This window comes from Anguilla rostrata, chromosome 1, assembly GCF_018555375.3.
Source record: "Anguilla rostrata isolate EN2019 chromosome 1, ASM1855537v3, whole genome shotgun sequence".
Classification (NCBI taxonomy): Eukaryota; Metazoa; Chordata; class Actinopteri; order Anguilliformes; family Anguillidae; genus Anguilla; species Anguilla rostrata.
In genome coordinates, this window is record NC_057933.1 from 17925789 (window position 1) to 17947770 (window position 21982).

Consider the following 21982-nt stretch of genomic DNA (forward strand, 5'->3'; position numbering starts at 1 on the left):
GATTCAAACAAAAATGGAAAAATTATTTTTCATACTAAAAAATGAAGGGAAAATATTTTTATCTGTAGAGATAAACACTCCTAGATGGCCTGGGCAGCAAAATATTAATGACTTTTGTTAGTGGGCTGAAAGTACATTCCAGGATGCTTGAACTGGTTTGATTTCAGCAGACATACCAATATCTTATTGCAAATCACACTGTTGGCAAGTAAGGCATTTTTATTGCTGTAAGAAAAAAAATAAGAATAAACCTTAACATATTTTTTTAGTTTAGATTTTCCATTAATTTCCACGGGCATTGAGATATTCAACCACTTTCTGTGCCTAATCTTTACATTCCAGCATTACATTCTTTCAAGGGGGTACATTAAAACCATGTTTATGGATTATGCATGACTTTATTTGTCACCAAATATATATCTTTTACCTTCGCCACAGGTGAAGATGTGTTGTTTGGCTTGATTAAGTTTCATATTATTATTATTATTATTATTATTATTATTATTAATAATAATAATAATAATAATAATATTATTATTTCCAGTCTATGAGTTTGAATATGGCAGCTGTGGACCCAAGGACCGTTGGTAATTGACGGCTCACTTCACACATTAATGCTGGAAGGAATAAATAAAACAGCCAGTACCAATAACAACAGGTCCCATGTCAGCTGTGCAACTGAGTTAAGTAAAAGCAGAGAGGAGAAAAAAGAAAAATATGACTTGGCAAATAAAGTCTGACTTCTGGTACTTATTTTGGACTTCCCAGTTGGTAGATTTTTCGAGGCAAACATGTTAACCAATAAAAGGGCCGATGCAATATTCTCAGAGCAGGACACAAGTTGTCCTCTCTGCCTGGGTTATCAATCACAGATGAAACTACAAAAAGGACATTTTGTTGCTGAAATTGTAGTACCCTCCCTATTTGGTGAAAACCTGTTAATACTTAATTCAGATAGACTCCAGCTATTTATGAATTCTGAGCACAGTACTGAATGTGCAATTCAAACGGCTGCACAGTCTGCTCAAATGATGCCAAATCACTCAAATATCATTTGTATAATTTGTCTTTCATGCATAAAAAGCACACATTAGCCACATTGTCAGTAGTTTCACACTACCTATATGAGAGATAATACCAGCTGTCTACCACAGTAGTCAAATTATTAGTTTCAAATGTTATAATGCAACATAAATGCAGTTTAGCTAATGACAACATGACCACAGTCAGGTTAGTACAGGTAAAATTTCTACTGACAAAATTTTTGACGTTCTTCTTTTATTTAATGAAGAACGTGAAACACTGGAACATTTCGTATTGCAAAATATCTCTTCACTGGCAGAGATGGATACAGCAAAATTCATATTTCTGTGTTTAGCCAAAGTACCACATATGATATATGCAATCTGGCCAAATACTGAGCTGAATTCTTATTCTTACAAAATTTTATATTCACAAAAATGAATTTTACACAGTGAATTTGTGTTAAAGTATTGTCCTTTTGCTACTATAATTTGTTCTGAAGATTACATATTTGTTACATGATGATGTTGTTGTGGTCTCACATGATTTTTCAGTATTGAAGTATTAATATTGCACTCACCATTATGGTACAAATACAAACTATTCCAAAAGGGAGCGTGTCCCCTTGAATTTTAAGCCAATAGGCTATGTAGCACAAATGAATAGTATTTCCACATATATTTATTTTCACATTTAGCAAAATATATATATACAAGATACAGTTTTTTTGTCAAAATTGTCTAAGTATTCCTGTTTCATTCTGCTGACAAATGCTCAGTTCAGTTAAACTCCTTGGCTGATCTCACTGTGTGAGGCATTGCTTTTTCATTCATATGTTTCAAAAAGCCTAATACTTAACTATTTTCACACCATCATTAATGGCTAAAGGTAAATATGTAAATCTTACAACATTTTCAAGCTCCCATCAAAGCAAAATTTAGTACATCACCAGCAATGCCTCTCAGATGGTCAAAGTTGTGCTTAATACAAAGATAAGAGACTGTATTCCTCCTGTGTTGGAATTGTGCTTCTGTGCTACATTTTCTGGCAGCAGCAGTAATTTTAATCAGCCTCACTCAAGTTTTAATTTCTGCTACTTCATTGTTTTACATAAGAGCATGGAAATACAACATTCAAGCTTACAGGGACTTACTCTCAAGCTTTGAACAGTGGCTGCAAAGAATCTCACTTCAATGCTGTCAATATTCGATGCAGACCTGGGTCAAATACGTATTTGTTTTGGATTCAAATACTGTTCTGTGCTCTGTTGATCTTGCCTGGTGTAATTGAGGCTGCCATTATGACCAGAAGGTGGGTTTTGCGCCATTTGAGAGTATTTCATTGGTTCCAATACACCAGACAAGATCAGTAAAGCATAGAAAAGTATTTGAATCTAAAAAATAAACGCATTTGACCCAGTTCTGATCCTATGCCATATACTGAGAATACTGAGTACTCTGGGTTTTTCATGAATTTGAAAGCTTGTATATAATAGCCATGTACCAATGATTCCGAGCCAGCACGCTGCCATTGAATAGCACATTTGGTTTAAGCTGAAAATTATGTACAGTAAGGGATTTGCATCCAGTTCAGAGAAAACGATTTGCTAATGTATCCAAAATGTGATTGAAATGTAACAAAGAGCCAGCACTGCACACTATTCATTTTATTGAAAAAGACAATGCATGTGCTTCTCATAATATACCGTTAGGAGAACAATACAGTGAATTCTGAAAGCTTTCTGCAAGCAGAGGTACTTAATTGCTTAACCTTGGGGGAATAACCACTTTATGACCAATTGAGGTGTGTGGGTGTGACTGTGTGGAATCACACCATACAGTTGTCGACCAAGATATATGTGCAATGCTTTTCTAATCTCTTCTTAGAACGCAAGCCATTTCCACTGCTGGACACTGTCCAAAAACATGTCTTACTGTTGCAGCCAGACACCCCAGAGGGGTAATGAGTCACTTCATTGTGGTCTGCGACTTAGAGGCTACTTCCATCCCCTTTCCCCCTCAGCGGAGTAATAACTATTTGAAGTCCTTTCAGCTTGGCCTTTGTCCACTAGGGTCAGCTGTGGGCTCACATATGAGTCCCAGCGCAGCATGGAAATGAAATGAAAAAGCACAAAGCAAAGAAAACGTTCAGAAAACCGATATTTACTCAAAGGAATAGCCTGCTGTTTGAGAACTAACTGTAGCCAGTTAAAGGACTGACTTATGAGTCATAAGCCAGTCATCATTATTTACCCTACTTACTTACTGTACTACCTTACTTTCTTACTTGCTTGCTTATTTGCTTACTCACTTACTTATTTATTGTACTTACTTACTTAACTTTTACTTACTTCCAGACAGCTACTCTTGTACAATAAGGTGAGAAGAACCCTGCTGACTTCAATCTTCCAACACTGGGCAATGCTACAGCCAATTATGCACCACACTGGAGAGCTGCCAGCCAGGTAGCACTGATACAATCAGGATTCAACTGAAGGGACATGAGAACGAATGCTTCACCACCATACTCATTAATTATACTTTTACAGTACATGATGGTAATAACAAATCTGAAAAGAAAAATACTGCTTCAGTTGAATGACTTTATAAGGTCTGATCAGAGGACATATGGCATAATTCAAATGCACGGCACACACTCAGAGAATGATACCTGGAGTGGGAGGTGTGGTACTGTAAGTTTCTGTACGTATAAAGGAAACACGTAGTTATTATTGTATTCAATAAAATGGTGTCTGTAAAGGTGTGGTTCCTTTGTGGTGTGGATGTAAGGAATACCTGGAGATGATATATTGGGGGTGTTTTTGACAGTGAGGTTTTAATTTCAATTTCTTGCATTTCCCGTAAGGAGACAAAAAGGTCTGCAGATGTTTAGTGAAGATTTGTCATCTCCCAAAAGTGTCATATTCCATTTATCATAATAATAAGCATTGGCTCTAGTGCTGTTGTTCCGGCTCTGCGTCATTCAGGACAATAGCACTGGGAGAACCGTATGCTCAATGGACCCATATGAGCCACACGGCTGCAGGTAGCTGTAGCTAGAGAAACTGGATGCCTCCATATCCCTGCCCCTTCCTTCAGTCACTGTAATGAATTCCAGACAGCCTTTGCACTACTCACTTCTGTTTTCTACTTACCGTTTGAACTCTTTATTCCCCTATCATTTGGCGCACACTTCCATTTAAAGCATGTGCACTTCATATCAGGTTTACTTTAATGAGACATTACAGGAGCATTTCAGGTGAAGCGCTGTGCCTTTCTGAAGAGCGCAGCAGTAGAATCCCAAACACAGAATTGTCAGCCTACCGATTGCCCTCTGATGGCTGGTCCAGCACAATAGCTGCTCCACACCCTGCTGCTTCGGCTTCCCCGACTGGGAAGGATTTGGGAACGGAGCAGAGGAGGCAGATCTGAGGCCCACCGGACCCTGACACTCGGCCCATGTGAAGGAGTAAGAAGCTCTATCTCGCTCAGCCACACATGCTGCTCCGAGAAGCCCTGCTATGAGCAACTCTTTTGGAAACGGGTTTTGGAAAAGCACCCTCAGTGAAGTGCTGAGGAGCGAGAATGAAGAAAAAGAATTTGCCTGGCCCGAAAACAGAAGAATGGCCTCATATGACAGAACAGCCGAGTGCTAAATACAGTAGGGGTGAGCCAGGAAGGTTTTGGGGCCCGTCGATCCCCAGTGTCGTGCTGATCGTTCCACAGACGCCTCATAAACCCACTGTGAGACTAGCAGCAGAGCTAGAGTACAAAGCTCCGACACCCAGACATTATTCAGAACAGATGTTCCAGCTGATGTTCTTCATATAGTGGTGGTAATGTAATGCCTGCACTGTGATAGCATGCTGCGTTAAAGTGCCCAGAAAACTGAAGAAAAAGAAGCATGTATGTATCTGTGTGTGTGTGTGTGTGTACATTTGAGGGTGGAGTATGTTAAGCATTGTGAGCCCTTCTTTCTGTGGTGTAACTGCATTCCATTCTAATCTGGTATTATGCAGTGGTTATCATAAACGTAATCCAGCGCAGAGGGCAGTTGCAAAACATTGATGTCATGTTCATTTGCTGAATACTTATTTCTTTTCTTTTTTTCAAAAATAGTGGTGCCTGAACATAAAACTATTGAAAATGGACTTCATGGAAATTAATTCAGTGCCAATTGGGGAAACTAAAAGGATCAGTTGCAGTCAATCCTGACACATGACCATGAGTTTGCATCCCAGTAAAACTTTAAACATACAGACTTTTAAACATTCATACAATCATGCTTTAAGTAAATATTAATGAGAAATCCTATCAAAAAGTAATGTAGTCACCTACAAAGGTACTTCTTGAAACTGAACTGATCACAATTCATTCTGTGCTATACTTTAGTTTAGAAAGGGGCTACCTATATGGCAGTTGTTCTCCCTAAATATGCATGGCACAAGTGGAGAACTAATAACTTTTATCTGTGTTCAATTCGATTTCATTAGAGTTTAATGTAACCAGTGTTGCACAAATGGTGTAGTTTAGAGCATTGATTTAAAAGGTTCCTTATTTATAGGGCAGATAATATAAAACAAAGAAGAAACACCTGCATGCTTTGGAAAGGTAGAAATCATTTCATATTGTCAGCACTGAACTCACAGCAAGGTAGACAAAACATATTAATGTTATCCAATGCCATATATAACAAAACATCAAGGGCTTAGTTCAACTCATTTCTCCCCATAAGGTCTACCATGCTTCCATCTGAAGAAACATCTGAGTTTACTTGGTTTCTGGACACTCAGATTTGCAGCATATTTAGAACACCAATGCAGAGATAAGATGCAAAACTGCATTTAAAAAAAGAAAAAAACAGAGGCCAAAACCACAAATATGCACAGCTAGTGAAGCAAAGCCAGGGAAGGAGCTACTCCGTTATTTCAAAATTAATGGAATCTATTCCTCAGCTTGATGTTGCAAGTTATAATTGCAGTGATAAATGCATTCCATTTATCACCCACGCTGAAGCTTTTTTGTCATCTTGGACAATAGACGTTGTGCTTATTGTTTTACACAAAGAACCTCTTTGTTAAGGTTTTAAAGAAAGCAAAGAATCCCATTTTGAATATCCTTCAGTTTTTCTTCTCTAGGTATAATGGCCAGCTGAGAGATGTTGGCCGACAGAGAGCAGTCTAATTCTTAATCTTGGCTAAGAGGTTCAGGGGCTCCCAATACAGGCAGACAAAGTATGTACAGATTTCATGGGAAAATAGAACAACTGCTCAGCAGTATTTGGTATCTCCTATTTCCTGTTGTAGAGCTGCATACTCATTCACAAGTACCAGAGGCTGCATGCAGTAAAATCTACCACAGGACAGACCACACAAATCCAAACTGCACAAAACCACAAGGGTGAGAATCATCACACAAAAAGGCAAGAGTCGGTTTGTCATATTTCTTCAATTAACAATAGGTCATATTATGATGGTCTTACTGGAAGCCTGCAGAATTTTCTGAGAAGCTCCGTGTAGTGAAGGAAAGATGGCAGTAACAATGATCTGGATGACTCTTCAGAATGCCTCTGCAGTTGCTCCTCTCTTTCAACCATTCAATCACGTGAATGCTTTTCTCGGCAGTGACTCATACAATTTGGAGCCTCTTAATATTTCACTGGAGCAGCACAGGCTGCAGGTAGAGGCGATGAGCTGTGCGGCAACCTCTAGAGTGTTCCACTTCCAGCTCTGTCATTCTTCAAATTAAAGGAGCTCATCAATGGTCACGGGTTCATTTCCTGTCAGTTTGAGCTGAAGAGCTTCCCTGATTCCAGTAGGATAGGCGTGACCCAATCAGTCGCCAAAGGAAGGGGGCTGTGCTGCTCGAGTACCATTTCACTGTTTCTCCAAAGTAATTTTCCCCAAAACACTGCACACAGCACTGATTTTCCTCTATCCCTCTCCCATGTGTGAGAGATTAAATGCTTATGTTCAGAAGTTTCCATGCACCGAAATTTCAGTTTGACCGGCAATTTACAGTTATTATGTTTTTTTACAAACCTTTTTTATCGTGAAAATAAATTAAATGCTGGTAAACTCTGGACATCCCCAAATCTCTTTAATGGGACCCTGATGTTTTATGTAAGCAAGGACTTAAGGGGGATGGGGGATGGATTTAGTAGAAAAGCCAGTGCTTCCCATTAAATGGGATAGTGAGGGATAATGTACACATTCATTGCATACCCTGGATATGAGCTTTGAGTAGAGGGGGAAGGGGAGAGGGTGCACATGGTCCCACGAACATGGCTTCCACCAGTGCCTACATGGATGCATGTTTGTTTTCCTTTAAAGCAATGTTAATGGAAAATCCAGGTCCCAAGGATAGGAAATCATCGTGAACACCTGGGGAAACTCTAAACAAGCTCTGAGACTAAACCAGTCTCATTGTCCTCCCATACTTGAGAAATAGAAGTGATTGGGGTTTCATAAAATGGCTCTTAAAACACGCATGTGGTGGAAGACAGCGCACGGTGCCTGTCTTGCACTAGATCACTTTCTCCTGACAGAAGAAGAGAAAAGGGACAGACATCTCCACAGCTACAGTGGAAACCTTCATACATGGACGTTTTCTATAAAAGATATGCATCAGACTAGACAAGACAGTATATATATTATGTGCTGTATACAGTAATCTGCGTGTGCGTCTACTGGAGAATTACTAGAAAAGCTAGACAAGATCAGCTAGACAAGATCAAAAAAGAGAGGACAAGACTAGATTGTACAAGACAGATTAATAGTGTGTTTGCTGTGTACTCTATACATTGTAGGCTATGCCTATGTGTGTGTTGTCACAGCTTTCAAAATAAGTTTTACAGCTTGCAGAACATAAGGACAGCATCTCCCTTGTATTCCAACACCAGGTGTTATACGGTTTGGGTGAAGCAACTTTTTGTGTGTGACACTGGCAAATTACAGTTCATGTGTTTCATGCTCGAAACATCCGCTACCCTGTCTCTCAACGGGCTGGTGCGGGACAGCTAATGTCATTGTTACTTATTTTTCCATGCTTTAAAAGACAGCCACAGCTGTTTCTCTTTCATTGCAAAATAATTCTGTTCTAATTTCCATGTGTCAGGGGGGCTAACGTCTGTGCTCTGGGGTGCAGCGCATGACAGCTCTTTCACAGTTCTAGACAGTTCCGCCTTCCCTCCTAAACATGGCAGTTTTCAAGAGAAAAATTAAGAAGTAGGTCAGTAAAACAAGATTTTTCGGTATTAATTATTTTATAAACATGTATTTGCTTGACATCTGGAGTTAGGACGACGTCAAAAAACGTGAAACTACTTAATTTCAAAATCTTACTTCAGCCCAAAGAAAAAAGGACTTTTAAATGGATAAACAGCTTTTTGTGCAGTGAGACCTCAAGAGACCTTGTTCCTGACCTGACTTCCTGTTAAAAACTTGGAGACCAAGGAAATATGGCCTCCCTGGATTTCTATTAAAAAAGGGAGAAGCGCTTTTGCTGTATTCGTTCACAATGACATATGTTTCTGGAAACACCTGCCATGCTCTCAGGGCCTGTTTCCTACCACAGCGGCCCCTTTGCTGGAAATGTATGTCAGACAGATATCTCCTAGCAACTACAGGAGAACACAGTGATGCCCTCATTTTCAAAAGAGGCTGTAAATCTCTGGCCGGCTGAGCAGAATGTACTACTTTGTGCTAATTCAAGCGTGAGCATGGTAAGATCTGCTGCCCTTTACATACTCCCACAACTGGCCCTGACTGTTGGTGGAAACAGTCCGTAAATATTGTTAATTGTCTTCAGTCTGTTTTCCCATGGAATTAATTCCAGTAGGACGCTACATGTAATTGTTAAAGAAGGCCTTCAGGCCTAATCTCTGTGTATAAATTCCACTATAAAAGGAATAAACGGATGCAGTCATGACATCAGAGTTAACTGACCTCGGGAGGGTCTTGTGTGGAATTGGGAGATACGAGGGGTGACGCAGCCCAGCTGCGGAGAAAGTGACTCATTATTACGTCCTCAGAGAAATGCACACTCTCCCTCTCCCACTCCCACTCCCACTCAGACAAAGTGCAGGCCCGTCCAACTGAACATAGACACAGTCCCAGTTACTGCGCATTTTTGTGTGTTAGCTCAACAGCTAAGAATGTGAATTCCCAAACCAACGTCAACAACTATCTGTAAAATGCCCACAGTTTATGCTCGGATCATTCATGTCCGAACAGTATTTCTGTATGGCCTCTGTGTTTACATAAGATTCGCAGCACACAGATAATACAGCTGTTGGAATTTGACTGCAAAATAGGGACATGAAAGCTACTATATTTGGCTTGAATGCAATAATGTATCGACGAAAGAATTCAGCCAGGTTTCTGCACAGAATTGCATGCCGTGAATAGACTTTAAGATGTGTACAGTTAAGGAGAGTAATTTTATTCAGCGCTGTAGAAGAGATGAGAATGAGATGAGTGAGCTGTAATACTGAGTACATGTTTCTCCTCAGTAGTGGGTGTAGTGTTTCAAGGAGAAACTGGAGGGAGCAGCTGGATCTTGGGTCTCCGGTTACGCAGGGGGAGGACTGGGGCCTCCGCCTGACTGACACCGCTGGGGAAGGGAATTACTGGAAGTGAGCTGGAAGACGGAAAGAGCGAGGCTGCTGGGAGTGTGAATGAGCTGTGCTCACTGTTCCATTGCCTGTCAGCGCAGTTCTGCTCACTGGCTGAGCCAGACTGCCAGAAACAGGGGGAGGAAGGGAGAGAGAGAAAGGGAGAGAGAGTGAGAGAGATTGAGAGAGAGAAGCCGAGAGAGAGAGAGAGAGAGAGAGAGAGAGAGAGAGAGAGAGAGAGAAAGAGACAGAGAGAGAGAGAGAGAGGCTAAAAGTCCTCAATCACCTGTTTCCCTACTTTTGGCACAGCGCAGTCCACACAGAAAGTGATGCAGTACCTGTCAGTTCTTGGATAGTGAGGTGTACATTTGGGCGGGAAATAAAGTCTCCTCATTCACGTAAGTATAAACATGTCCAAATATCCACCTCAGGCACTGTCCAGCTGAGCGCAGAGAGCAGGTGACATCACTACCCTGCTTAGGTGACGGAGAGGGCGGTACCTCATCTTATCAGCTGTCAGATCCAGAGTGGGTTTTCACGGGGCTTTCATTTAGTTACCGCCGTAACTTAGTTATGAGCAAGAGCAGCGATCTGAGAGTGCCAACGGAGAGCAGACACGCTGAGTTGCCTCAGGTCATAAGATAAGGACTCCAACCGGAGACAGGAGTTCAACCTGGCTGATCCTAAACTGTCTGACCGCACACAACAGGTCAGTTGGCATATAGGGCTTTAGCCTCCCACGCAGGCTTTCCCCTTTGGCAAGGCCACACAATACCGAAATTCACTTTAAACTCACTCATTCAAAAAAAAAACACCTTGGTTGTACTCATAATATTGTCTGTAAGCCAAGGGATCAGTGCAGTCATCAGAGGATTACATGGTTCTTGTATAAAATTATTAATTCCCTGCTGTGTGATCCCTTCAGACTTTTTTTAATTCATTGTATTCCACATGTAGATCCAGAAGCTGTCATCAGGAACAACATCTTTTGCATACATCGAATGCAATCCTTGAGAGATAACTTTCCCATCTTTAGGTTGTATACAAGGTGCTGTGCAGTGGTGACCAACCAGATAACTAATTAACCAGGAATTATTTTAATACACAAAACATTGTTTAACAGCATAATCATACGAACTGATTCTTGTTCATCCATAACTCTTACTAATCAAAACTATATATTTTTTGTAGTTAATATCATTCCATGTGTTCCAGGCCTTCACAGAATGTCCAGTTTAATAACAGTAAAAACCATGATGAATAAATGAAGAATGTAAAAAAAAAAACATCCATGTACACTACAAATTTAGAATTATTTAAACTATTTTACATGTAAGTGGCCATACACAAACATCTGCAGTCAAGGAATATTCCGCAATGGCATCTGCCAGTGTGTGTTGCTCAACACCTGTGGACTATGTCCCGGAACAGGTAAAACATTCTTTCCAGCAGTACACAGGGGGAGAGGCACGCATGTCCTATTCACCTCACTGAGACCTTTTGTTCTCAGAAAGGGTGGGTAGGGGGGTAAGGGCAGAAAAAGAAAGGAAAGAGAGACAGATAGTATACAAACTCTGGACGGCAGCTGTTCACAAATTGAAAAGGGAAGTTAAAAGATGTAACACACATGCATGTCCACCCAGGAGGAGGGGTGGGGCAGAAGAAGACACAGGAAGCCTGAGATGCATTTGTCAGGGTACATACCGTCTCTGCCCGGGGCTTCCGTGGAAAAGGACGGCTCCGCGCCGAAACAGTAGCCTTGCCCTTATATGGGTGAGTCTCCTCGCTTCTGGTCGGCATCACGGCGAGGCAGCCAGAGCCCAACAGCAGGCAAACGGGAAGACATTAATTACATAACAGACTTGGCAGGGCGAAAGCTGCTTTCTGGAGGCTGGTTTGATCCCTGCTGTAAGGCCCTGTCAGCATTGTCCCCCGGAATGCCTGGAATGCCTTGAGCTTCAGGGTCTCCCTAGGAACAAGCTGGTTTGGTCCCGAGGAGGGCTAACAAGCGGCCATTGTTTCTCCGAATGAGCCTTTAAGCCCTGTGCCACCCAAGACACTCCAATGTTAGGACAAATTACGTTTGTTTTGGGGGGGGGGGAGGGGGGGTGAGCAATCATCTGATAGTAGGTGATTGAGGGCAGTCATGATAATATGATAATAATTTCAATGAACCTACATATTTTCAGTGGAGAAAATCTAAAAAGCAAAGCAAAGCTTTGGGTTTATCCAATGAAGCATTTTTTTTTTCAGTTCAGATTAATTGATACGAAATGTCATTTGCTTCTCTCCCACAAAATGCTTTCTCAAGTGTACATGGCCCAATTTTGATAAACATCAAGAAACTCACAAACAGTGATGTAAAATTATAAATGAATTACTGATCTTATACTCCTCAAGCAGAGAGCAAAGAGACAGTACCACACAGAACAGATATGTCATTTCTCTGCCAATTACACATGTATGTTTTTTTTACATTTCTTTCCCCATTGGAGAGCGGGCATCTATATTTAGAATCTAAATACAATGAGTTTGATACCTAAATAATGTTCGCAATTTAGTGTTCCTGGAATACATTTCACAACTTTTCCCATTCGTTCCCACCAAAGCTGTCACCTGCAAGTATTTAAATATTTAAATATTTGAGTTCAAGCATTCTTTCAGCTATTAGTATAAGCTGGTGAGCACCTGTAAGCCATGGGCAAACAGTTACGATAAGCCAGGTATTCATTCCTTCATCTAATGGTGCCAGTGTTGACTGAGCATGTTAATGGAATGGAAGGGTAAGAATGGACCACTATGGATGCCACTCATTCCATGTAGCGGATGGCAGCACATCTGCCTGAATCGTTAAATTCTCTCTATTATCACACTCAACCTTATGCAAATACAGGCATGGCTTGTGCTTCTGACACTTGGCTATTGTCTAAATACATCAGAAATAAGCCAGTTAAAACCGCAATTATGCATTATGTAGAGTACTTGATATCATCAGACATTGGTATTGCAAAACAGATAAGAAGGACATAGAGAAATGTTTTAATTTCCGGTAGCAATGCACAATATGCTTCAATGCAAAACAGATTGAAAAAGGTAAAAGCAGTGCAAGATAGTCTCATAAAGCTTAGTCTCATAAGGTCTACACAAGAAAAGGAACTGGATTTCACAAATCCCTGGAAAAAAGTTAATGGTACACAGCAGGAGCCAGGCACTCCTCTTGAAATGATGAATTCTCCAACATTAGAACCTGCTATTATATCAAACATTTCACAAGCCATCACAAACAACAGACTGTTACCTGATTCAATGTCATCATGGCTATGTTATTAATGTGAAAAAAATGTTGTGCTGTCTTTGAAAAGTATAGTTTAAATGTCTTTACCACATGCTCAATTCCCCCCACCCCTCCTCTCATACTCTCCTTTCACAGAGAAACTGCAGTAATCTATGCGCTTGTTGACAGGTTTTTTTTTTTTTTTGGTAGAAATATTGATATTTCCAGGTTTTTTGCCTGGTTATTTCAAAAGACATTAAACTGTCAAATAAATCTAACTTTTTAACAAGCTAAATAGAAGCTTCAAGTCTGGGCATTAGCACGTATGAAATCTCTAAAATAGAACAGAAAAATGTGTCTGTAATAAAACTACTTAAACTGACTACCTCCTCTCCTTCAGTTGTTGTGTTTTCAGATGCTTCATATGCATAGTGCATTTACAGTATTAGTAGAGTAAGTAAATTAATACTTTGTCCACTGGTCATGAAAATGTAAGATTGGTATGATCTCTATATGGGTACAATCATTATCAGTTTCCGGGGTTGATATCCAAAAACATGGCTCTGACGTCATGCCTTTCCCAGTTTCCAGACCCTGAAATAGCCCCTGATCTTGGCAACCGTCCAGCTCCACTGAATGACCAGACGATACGGAATCCCCCTGACAAACAGTGAAGATAAATGACATCATTCTCACCAGAGGACCTCCCACCTCTGCAGATGCGGTCTGTGGGTGAAAGGATATGAATTGCACAGTCTAATAGGGCGTTTGAATACAAATTTTTGCTCGAAGAATGGATAAACAACATTCCATATTTGGTCAGAGGTAAGACCTTCTGTCTTCTTTTTAAAAGCATACCACCCTTAAAGGTTCATGGTAGCACATTTAATTCTGGCAAGAAAATGGAGGAGTGTTTTTGAATTCTTCCTCAAGTGTTGAGGATTGAAGAACTCCAAATACCTGGGTTCATGTGATTTTCCATTGCCGTGAGCCGATCAGGTACAGCATCACTGCATCAATCATGGAGATGGGCTTGAAGACAACCTGGTCATTCTGGAAGACCATCAGTTCACACATCTTATCACATATATCTACGAATTTAAATAAATATGAATGAACAGTTTACGATACGATTACAGGATAACTTGACAATAAAATGGTCAGTATTTTTGATTTTTCAGTCTAGAGTAAAGCTGTAAATCTGGGAAAATCACCATTGCTTAAGACATTGCTTTAACCTATTTATGATGGATTTACTAATGACCTCACCATCATAAAATTCCACCTTTTCCCACTTATTTGGCAACCTGAAAAGAATGCTTTTCATTTTTAAAATGTTAGACAGCACTGTCAGTTACAATAAATTGATCCCAGAAAATTATATTACCATTAATACATTGTATATTAACACCATTGGATTTATTTAGACCTTTTAAGTATACTTCCTTATCCACAGCAGTACACAGCATAAGACTTGCACATGACACGTATACAAACAGACAAAAATATAAAACCAATTATGATCTCATTGGCCTGTTTTGTCTTTGACTTTTTTTGGCATATTTCCTCTAATAGGCCAATATTGCTACTCGTGTTCAATAAGCATAAAACGTTTCTCATTTGGTCACCTTTTTTAATGTTCACTATTGAGGGCTTTTGATGTATATTTCAAAACACTGAATCGAATCATAATTTTTAATGAACAACAGCATACCTATTCACCTGTATTTTTTGCCTCTTTAATCATGTTAATTCAAGTGGACTAGACATGTAACCACAGAGCTGAGCATTGTTATTGCTTGACTTTGATCAGTTTGAATCACATTAATCAACGTTGAGACTTAAAGAAAACTGTCTTGCTTGTGTCCCTGAAGAATTTTATTTGGCAAATATGAAAACTAGAAGCGAAATCAGTTCCAGTAATATGTAAAAGTGAACTCCTTTAACACTCATGCCAACACAAGTACAATTGCCAGACATTGTACTTTCCTTGGCAGATTCCATTTCACTGACTTACTTCCCAAACAATTGTTCATTTACTTCCGGCGCTGTGAGAGACGGCAGCCTTTCCAGTTGCTCCACAGCACCGTGTTTGTCCTGAATTTCCCTAAGGGAACTTCCCTACGGGATCAATAAAGTTTCTATCTATCTATCTATTAACCAGACTTCTGCTGTGAAATGCTGCTCGATAGCTAGCAGAAACAGAAACATATGCTTCACAACTGAGAGACACACAGCACATTTGTACAGAATGGGTTAACTGGCCTAAATGAATGATTGAACACATTCATGGAGTTTAAACTGGTCTTCTTTAGTGTATTGTGCTTATGAGATGCTGTCTTACCTGATAGAGTACTGTATGTATACATTAGTCCTTCATATCAGTAAAATAAAGAGCCAGCATCACACATCCAATGCAAATATCTAATAGCTTGTGCTGATAGCTAATATCTCACACAGTAAAACTGTCAGTGTTAAATCAACTCAGAGTCAAAATCAGTTTAATTGAGTTCAACAGAGACCAAATGTACACTGATAGAGTTAATGATGTTCTATCAAAATTAATTTTACACTGAACATTTTGCTGATTAATGTATATATGGTCGCTACATTCAGACCAAACTGTTGATTTGACAGTTTAGAATTGCATTTGATTTGCTTGTCATCCACCTGCAGCCAAAGCAAATGGGAGAATGAAGACTTGATACTAAATACATGTACATAATGTACATTATCCTTACAATGTTCTTGTTTCCCTGTGTGTTACTGATGCTTTCACAAATTAACCGCAGTTGAAGCTCAACGTACTGGAGGAGTGTCACTTCATCTGCTTTACTCTAAATATTTCTTTGGCAGCATCTGGATAACATTCACAGGCAAATACATCACTTCAGATGTCACTTCCACAGTTTAGCGCTGTTTTTAAGAGCATTGTTTCATTCCTGTTGTAAGTGAACACATTTGTTTCATACTTTACAAAAGGACCAACATTGTAAATGCAGCGAGTTCATGTCAAAATGGTCTGCGATCACCACTCTCTAGTGGTCACAGTTTGACAGCATTAATTTGCACCTTAGTGAGGTTATATAGCCGTCAGATGTTTCACATAAAAGTGCAAGTAAAAAGAAACTGCACTTATATTCAAATCAATTAAAAGACTAGGTGTTGAAATGTCCTTAAATGGCTGCTAATTAAATACCCCCAAACTGTATCACACGTCCTCTTTTATCATAATGGGAGTGAAATCTGGAGGTTTATGACCTCTGTTTTTCCCTGGATTACCAAACCGCTGAAGCCACAGAGGAACAAATGACAAGAACTGGAAAAACAGAGGATATATAGCATGCAACCCTTAATTTTCTGAAATAGAGCTGCACTTGTGGGAATTAATAAATAAGATTGTTTTCAGTTTTTCAATTCCAAATAAAATGGTATGCTTCCATAGCTGTGCTTTACTTCTGGCTCCAGTGGGAGAAAAGCCTCAGGTCAATAGAAGGCTTCCACCCAGGGGGATTTGGCCCTCACCTGTGGAATAATTCTGAATCACAAAGTCTTTAGCGTAAGGCCTTGGTCACCATTCAGACGTGCTGTTCTGTCTGTATTCTGGCATGCACAGTTTAATAGCTCTCAGTGGGGACATTTCCTAGAACATAAAATGTGCGGGTTGCATTGGTAGAACACGGAAATCACGTTGCCTCCCATATAAGGGCAAGCAACAGCATGTACTATGCGCATGTTGCAAGTTTCTTTTTTTCTTTTTTGCATTTTTCATTTTACATAAACATATTCATATCCCAAAAGCCATTATATTTGAGATCTTAAGGTCTATGTCCAGACATGAAATGTGTCCCATTAACAAAGTTAAATATGCAGTTCTACTCACGAGCAGTATTTCAGAAAATTTACTGAAGTCCATTCATTCAGTTTAACTAAGGTGATTTCCTTGTATCACCCATCACTATTCCCTGGCTGTAGGTTCAGCTGAAACATGTTAAAGTGAGAAAGAAAGCATCTCAACTGGACCGACAAGGAACAGTGATGAGTGATTAACTTTTTTACAGTGCTTATCTTAGTGGCCAATCATGTTGGTCATAACAAATATTCTTTGTCCATTACAGAACTTTCTCAGAGTTGACAGGTTTACAGAGTATGTGAGAGCACGACACTTGTTGGTCTTAAATCCAAGAGTAAACAATTGTTTCATCTAAATACACGCTCTTCATTTTTGACTATTGTCATTTGGATGGCGTACAACAAATGACTAATAATCTGGAGAATGGAGATGTCTACACCAAACATGACTAATAACAGGATGAAATGGACAAAGGATAAAAAATTTCTTACTCAAAATAAAAAAGCCCAAAATTGCATGCATTACAGAAAACCGAAATCGTTGGCATAATGCAACTGACCAAATGCTCGTAAAATCATAGTTGCGGTTAAATCAGGCTAAAAATAAAAAATACAATTTAATATGCAGTCATCATAGTGAATTTAAACTAAGTATGCAGACAAAAATAGAAGAGCCTTATTCTTCCCTATCCAGCTGAGAGACACACTGCCTGTGTCTTGGCAACTCTTCAGTACTTGAAACTCGTGTTGACACAATCTGCAAAGCCTTTTACGCAGTGAACCTCTAGCCAATGTCTCATGATAAATACCCTAAAAGAATTCCATCGCCTCTTCACTTTGGTTCTCCACATTTTTCCAGAACTATTTGAGGTCTCAAGCTTCGGCAGACACTATCTGCACTTTCTCCCAGCAGAATGATGTTTGCATACCTTTGTAATTTAAAGGCATACTCCACTAAAGATGGTGGCTGACAGTTTGCAATACATTTCCAAAAGATAGTGCTATCATACTTAATGTATGATAGCCTTTACTTATAAATAAAATATATATTTTACTTCAGGAACAACAAGGGATGTTTTGTTTCCGGTAACAAGAAACAAATACAAAGAAATGATCTTTACGGCCTCTTTGTCCTGGAGTTAGAATTTTTGCAAGTGAAATAATTTTTCTGCAACTTCTTGATTAAATTTTGATATTGTGGTATGTATGAATTGAATAGTGATATTAGGTTGCATATTTTGTATGGTATGGGTTAATAGGGAAGGGAATGAGGGAAGGGAATTATATTATGTGATAGGCTAGGACAGTCTATGGCTATGAGAACATGTATTACTATTTGTAACTGCATGGCTGAGAAATCACACACAAATACACATTTATTACAGTTTTTTTCTTGATAGCACTGAGCCATTTATATAATGACCTATGAGACTGAAGAACACATTTGGAGAAATATCACTTGCTGCATCAAAAAGTCTAAACCTCAGTGAGCCTTTCTAAAACAAGTGCGTGTGCCAAACAATTGATGAATAATTTGATCATTTTATGTTTTACATTAAAACACGAAAGAAGAGAACCAAGAGAAGTTGCTTTGTTGATATTTCTCAGCCAATCGGCCATAACAAAAGCCAACCCCAACAAATCATTCATTGGAGGCCTTTTCATTTTTGACACATTGTCAGGACACATTAAAATTTAACATAATTTAAAAATAAAACACTACTGTTTTCTGTTGAAACGAAGCAACCGAACAGTGCCCACTCTTTCATTTGGATTATATTTTGTAATTTAACTCATTTTTAAAAGTCAGCACTCATGTAGCTGGTATTAGCTGAGGTGTCATGGAGTATTGGCACTGTTGGGAATTTCCCAGTTCAAGCTCCACATCAACTCTCAGGTGAAGTGAAAAGAAAAATTCTCATCTGGTTTTCATTTAGAAAACCTCAAGCTGTCAATCATCTAGCTGCAAAAAGCTTTATGGAAGGCACAAGAGCTTGGCATGCATTGTTGACACGTACCAGGATGTTTCAAGGGACGGAAATCAGCCACGGGTAATGAAATCAGAAGCACAGGAGGCCGGGTTGTTCTGGGATACTGCTCATGGTTCATTAGTCCACCCTCATCTGGATCAAGGCTGAATACTGCTGTGAAATAATTTATTGCATTGTTGATGCTGTTTAAACTCTGTTTAACTTATTTCGAAATATGCATATGTTTTATTGGGTTCAGGAACCTGGAATGACATTGTACATAGACTATTAAAAAGCACCAAACTTTATCTGAGATTAAGGCTAGCAGATATAATTTCCTGTTTTCTTCAACAAGAATTATCTTTAAAAGTTTAAGCTCTGTAATTTGTATGTGATTACTACACATTTCCAATTATATATCTGCACACACACACATATACAGTATATATATATATATATATATATATATATATATATATATATATATATATATATATATATATATATATATATATTATATACTGATACCCACAAAATAAGAGGACACATAGCATATAGATATTCATCATGATATTAATGCATATGTGTATATTGGTATATTGAATATTTTAGTTCAAGGGGCTGAAAATGAATAATGTTGCACCCTAAGTCAGACAAAATAGAATAAGTATGTTATTTGAATATAGCTTCAAATCTATTTTGTTGTACACTACATGGACATTCATCTCTTTGATTTATTCAGGCTGGCTTTTTATTATGTTGGATGAGCTTGGTCGACATAAGTTCCCATCAGTGTTTCCAAATAAGTGCACAAAATATCTACAGGTTAGTAAAATGGGTCAAAAGTAAAATCCAAAGTGCCAGATGACTGAAAACACCGCTACGGAAGCTTTGGCCTTTACATTTCACATGTAAAAATACAAGCTTAATCATTCAGAAGGGTACTACCAAGCAAATGGAAAACAGGATGAGATTAAGGTTGGACGCATTTCATTTTATTCATTCAGTGAAAGATTTCTGGAAAGAGTTTGGGCCTTGGGTTTTGTCTGGCCTTGGATATCATGTCCATTTGCAGGTGAGAAATTTGGACAAAAATTCTCAAAACACTTTGACTTTTTCAGACAGATAGAAATTGCGGCATTTTTTATGATTAATAGTTGGCATGTATTTACATACAGCTCAACAACATTAATTGAACATGAATATCATTTTTTCCAAGATATAAAAGAGTTTGTATATATATATATTCTTATTCTTCCGTAAAAAGGCTTCTCACTGATCAGTGAGTATTTATTGTCAGTCATTCAAATCAAATCAATGTTTTTACAGAACTAAAGAATCACCTAAACCACCGAATGAATAAATACTCTGAACTTGGGAATAAATACTCTGAACTTGGGGAAAAAAGCAGCAGAGAGTGCAAAAACAGAACAAGCAACTCAATAAATCAAGAGCAGGAATGTCTATTGTGAGTGTGGCATTGGCTTTGACATTGTGGTCAGAGGCACGCAAACAATGTGTTGAAATACCACTCTTCTTATCTCCCAAACAAAGAAGGCAAATCAGACAACACATACGGCGTAAATGTATAGAAATACACTGGGGATTATTTGATAAAGACTAATAATGCCAGTGTGATCACTAGTAACTAGGGTCCTGTCAAGAGATCTTTATTTTTTACATCCTTTTCAAATAAAACACACAAAAAGGACATATACACAACTTGGTTACAAACAAGTGTTTTTGCTCAATGAACTGAGCCAGCTCATACATTTCCACAGAAAGTAAATATAAAACCTGAGGATTTGTTTAACTTCAGATTCTTTCTTTCTGTTCTCAAAGCTGCAGTAAACACAGGTCCAGGCCTCCTGAAAGTACGGACTGTTTTGTTGTACCTGGTGGTATAAAAAACCACAACAGAACCACATGGTCCAAAAATAACATCAGACACACCATTCACTTGGAGCAGCTGTGTGTGCTCATTGCATGGGATTCCCAAACAACAAATGAAAAACACAACAATAGAGAATAATGCAGGGATTTTTTAAAGCGCCTGAACCATGTGATGTCCACGCTCAAAAATGAGGTATGCTTTGGAATAAAATTTTAAAAAAAAACATGTGGTATTACATTACTTAGAAATATTCAATGTCCTTTGAGCCCGTATCTATAACTTAAAATATGTAGTATATAAGGAAGGTAAAAGTTTTGTGTTATGATATTGTGAAATCCTCGTGAATAGGATCGGTGAAAATAAATCAATTGAACAAAATAGACCTATTGATAAATAGAGTATGGTTTGCAATGTCCCTGGGTTATGTAAACAAAAATAAATGTCTGAGCTGGAGCCCAGTCAGTCCAAAAGGCCTTCCTGTCAAAATACAGCCAGTGAATTACAACAAAATCCAATGGTCCAAAATGGAGAAAAACTATCTAGAATGGGGTAATAAGAGTCGCCTGAGAGAATGTGATTTATTATTTACTGGAAAAAATTTTTTTCAAAAACCCTACAAACACAATAATCATGGAACACTTGTTGTAAGACACATAAAGAGCTTCTGTTTTCTCATTTACAAGAAACATTCAGAAACATTGAAGACTATTGTTTTGTTCAGTATTTAACTAAACTTACATGATTTAGTTGATTTTTCCCATTATTACTTTCCGCTTTTGTTTATAAATTCAACAATTGAAGAGAAGTGGATGGTAAAGAAACAATCAACACTTGATCAGATTCTACTTGGCAAAGGAAGGATATTCATATTTACACACAGTATCTGTACAGTCCTAGTTTGCCTGACCTTTACAGTAAAATACTGGTTACTGTGGATTTGTTTGATTGTGCTAAATGCAGAAATGGAAAACATACATACATAATCCATGTTCTGCATCAAAATCAATGTGGCTAAAAGAGCGTTTATCTGTTTACGCATGGGATTGCTGAAATCAACAACTTTTCATAAACTCAGACCCTCTATTTTATATAACATCATATATTGAGATTTTGAGGAGAGCAGAAGTGTCAAGGCGGTAACTGGTGGGTTTTATTGTAAGGTGATTTTTAGCTAGCTAGAATGGTTGAACTTTATGCAGGTTATGGCTGTAGCAATACCTGCTACCTAGCTAGCCAGCATGCGAACTCCTAGCGCAGTAATGCGTTGGGAAATCTGTAAATTAATAACAGATGAATTGCAGGCTTATACACTGCCTTGCCTATAAGTGAGCCACTGTGCCCAATTATTCTCTTTTA

General features: G+C 38.7%; 1 long non-coding RNA gene across 3 annotated transcripts in view; it reads right to left on the bottom strand.

Annotated features, from left to right (window-relative positions):
• LOC135250498 (uncharacterized) overlaps window positions 1–19088 on the bottom strand; it is a 42207-nt gene extending 23119 nt beyond the window's left edge. The window contains exons 1-4 of one of the 3 annotated variants that reach the window (XR_010328944.1): window positions 18781–19088; window positions 13871–13963; window positions 11341–13570; window positions 1687–3513 (exon numbers count right to left, since the gene is read on the bottom strand). This is a non-coding gene — a long non-coding RNA (uncharacterized LOC135250498). Of the gene's footprint in view, window positions 1–1686; window positions 3514–11340; window positions 13964–18780 lie in introns of those variants that run through there. The other 2 variants (XR_010328942.1, XR_010328943.1) reach the window with 2 other exon arrangements.
• Between the last annotated feature and the right edge of the window lie 2894 nt (window positions 19089–21982).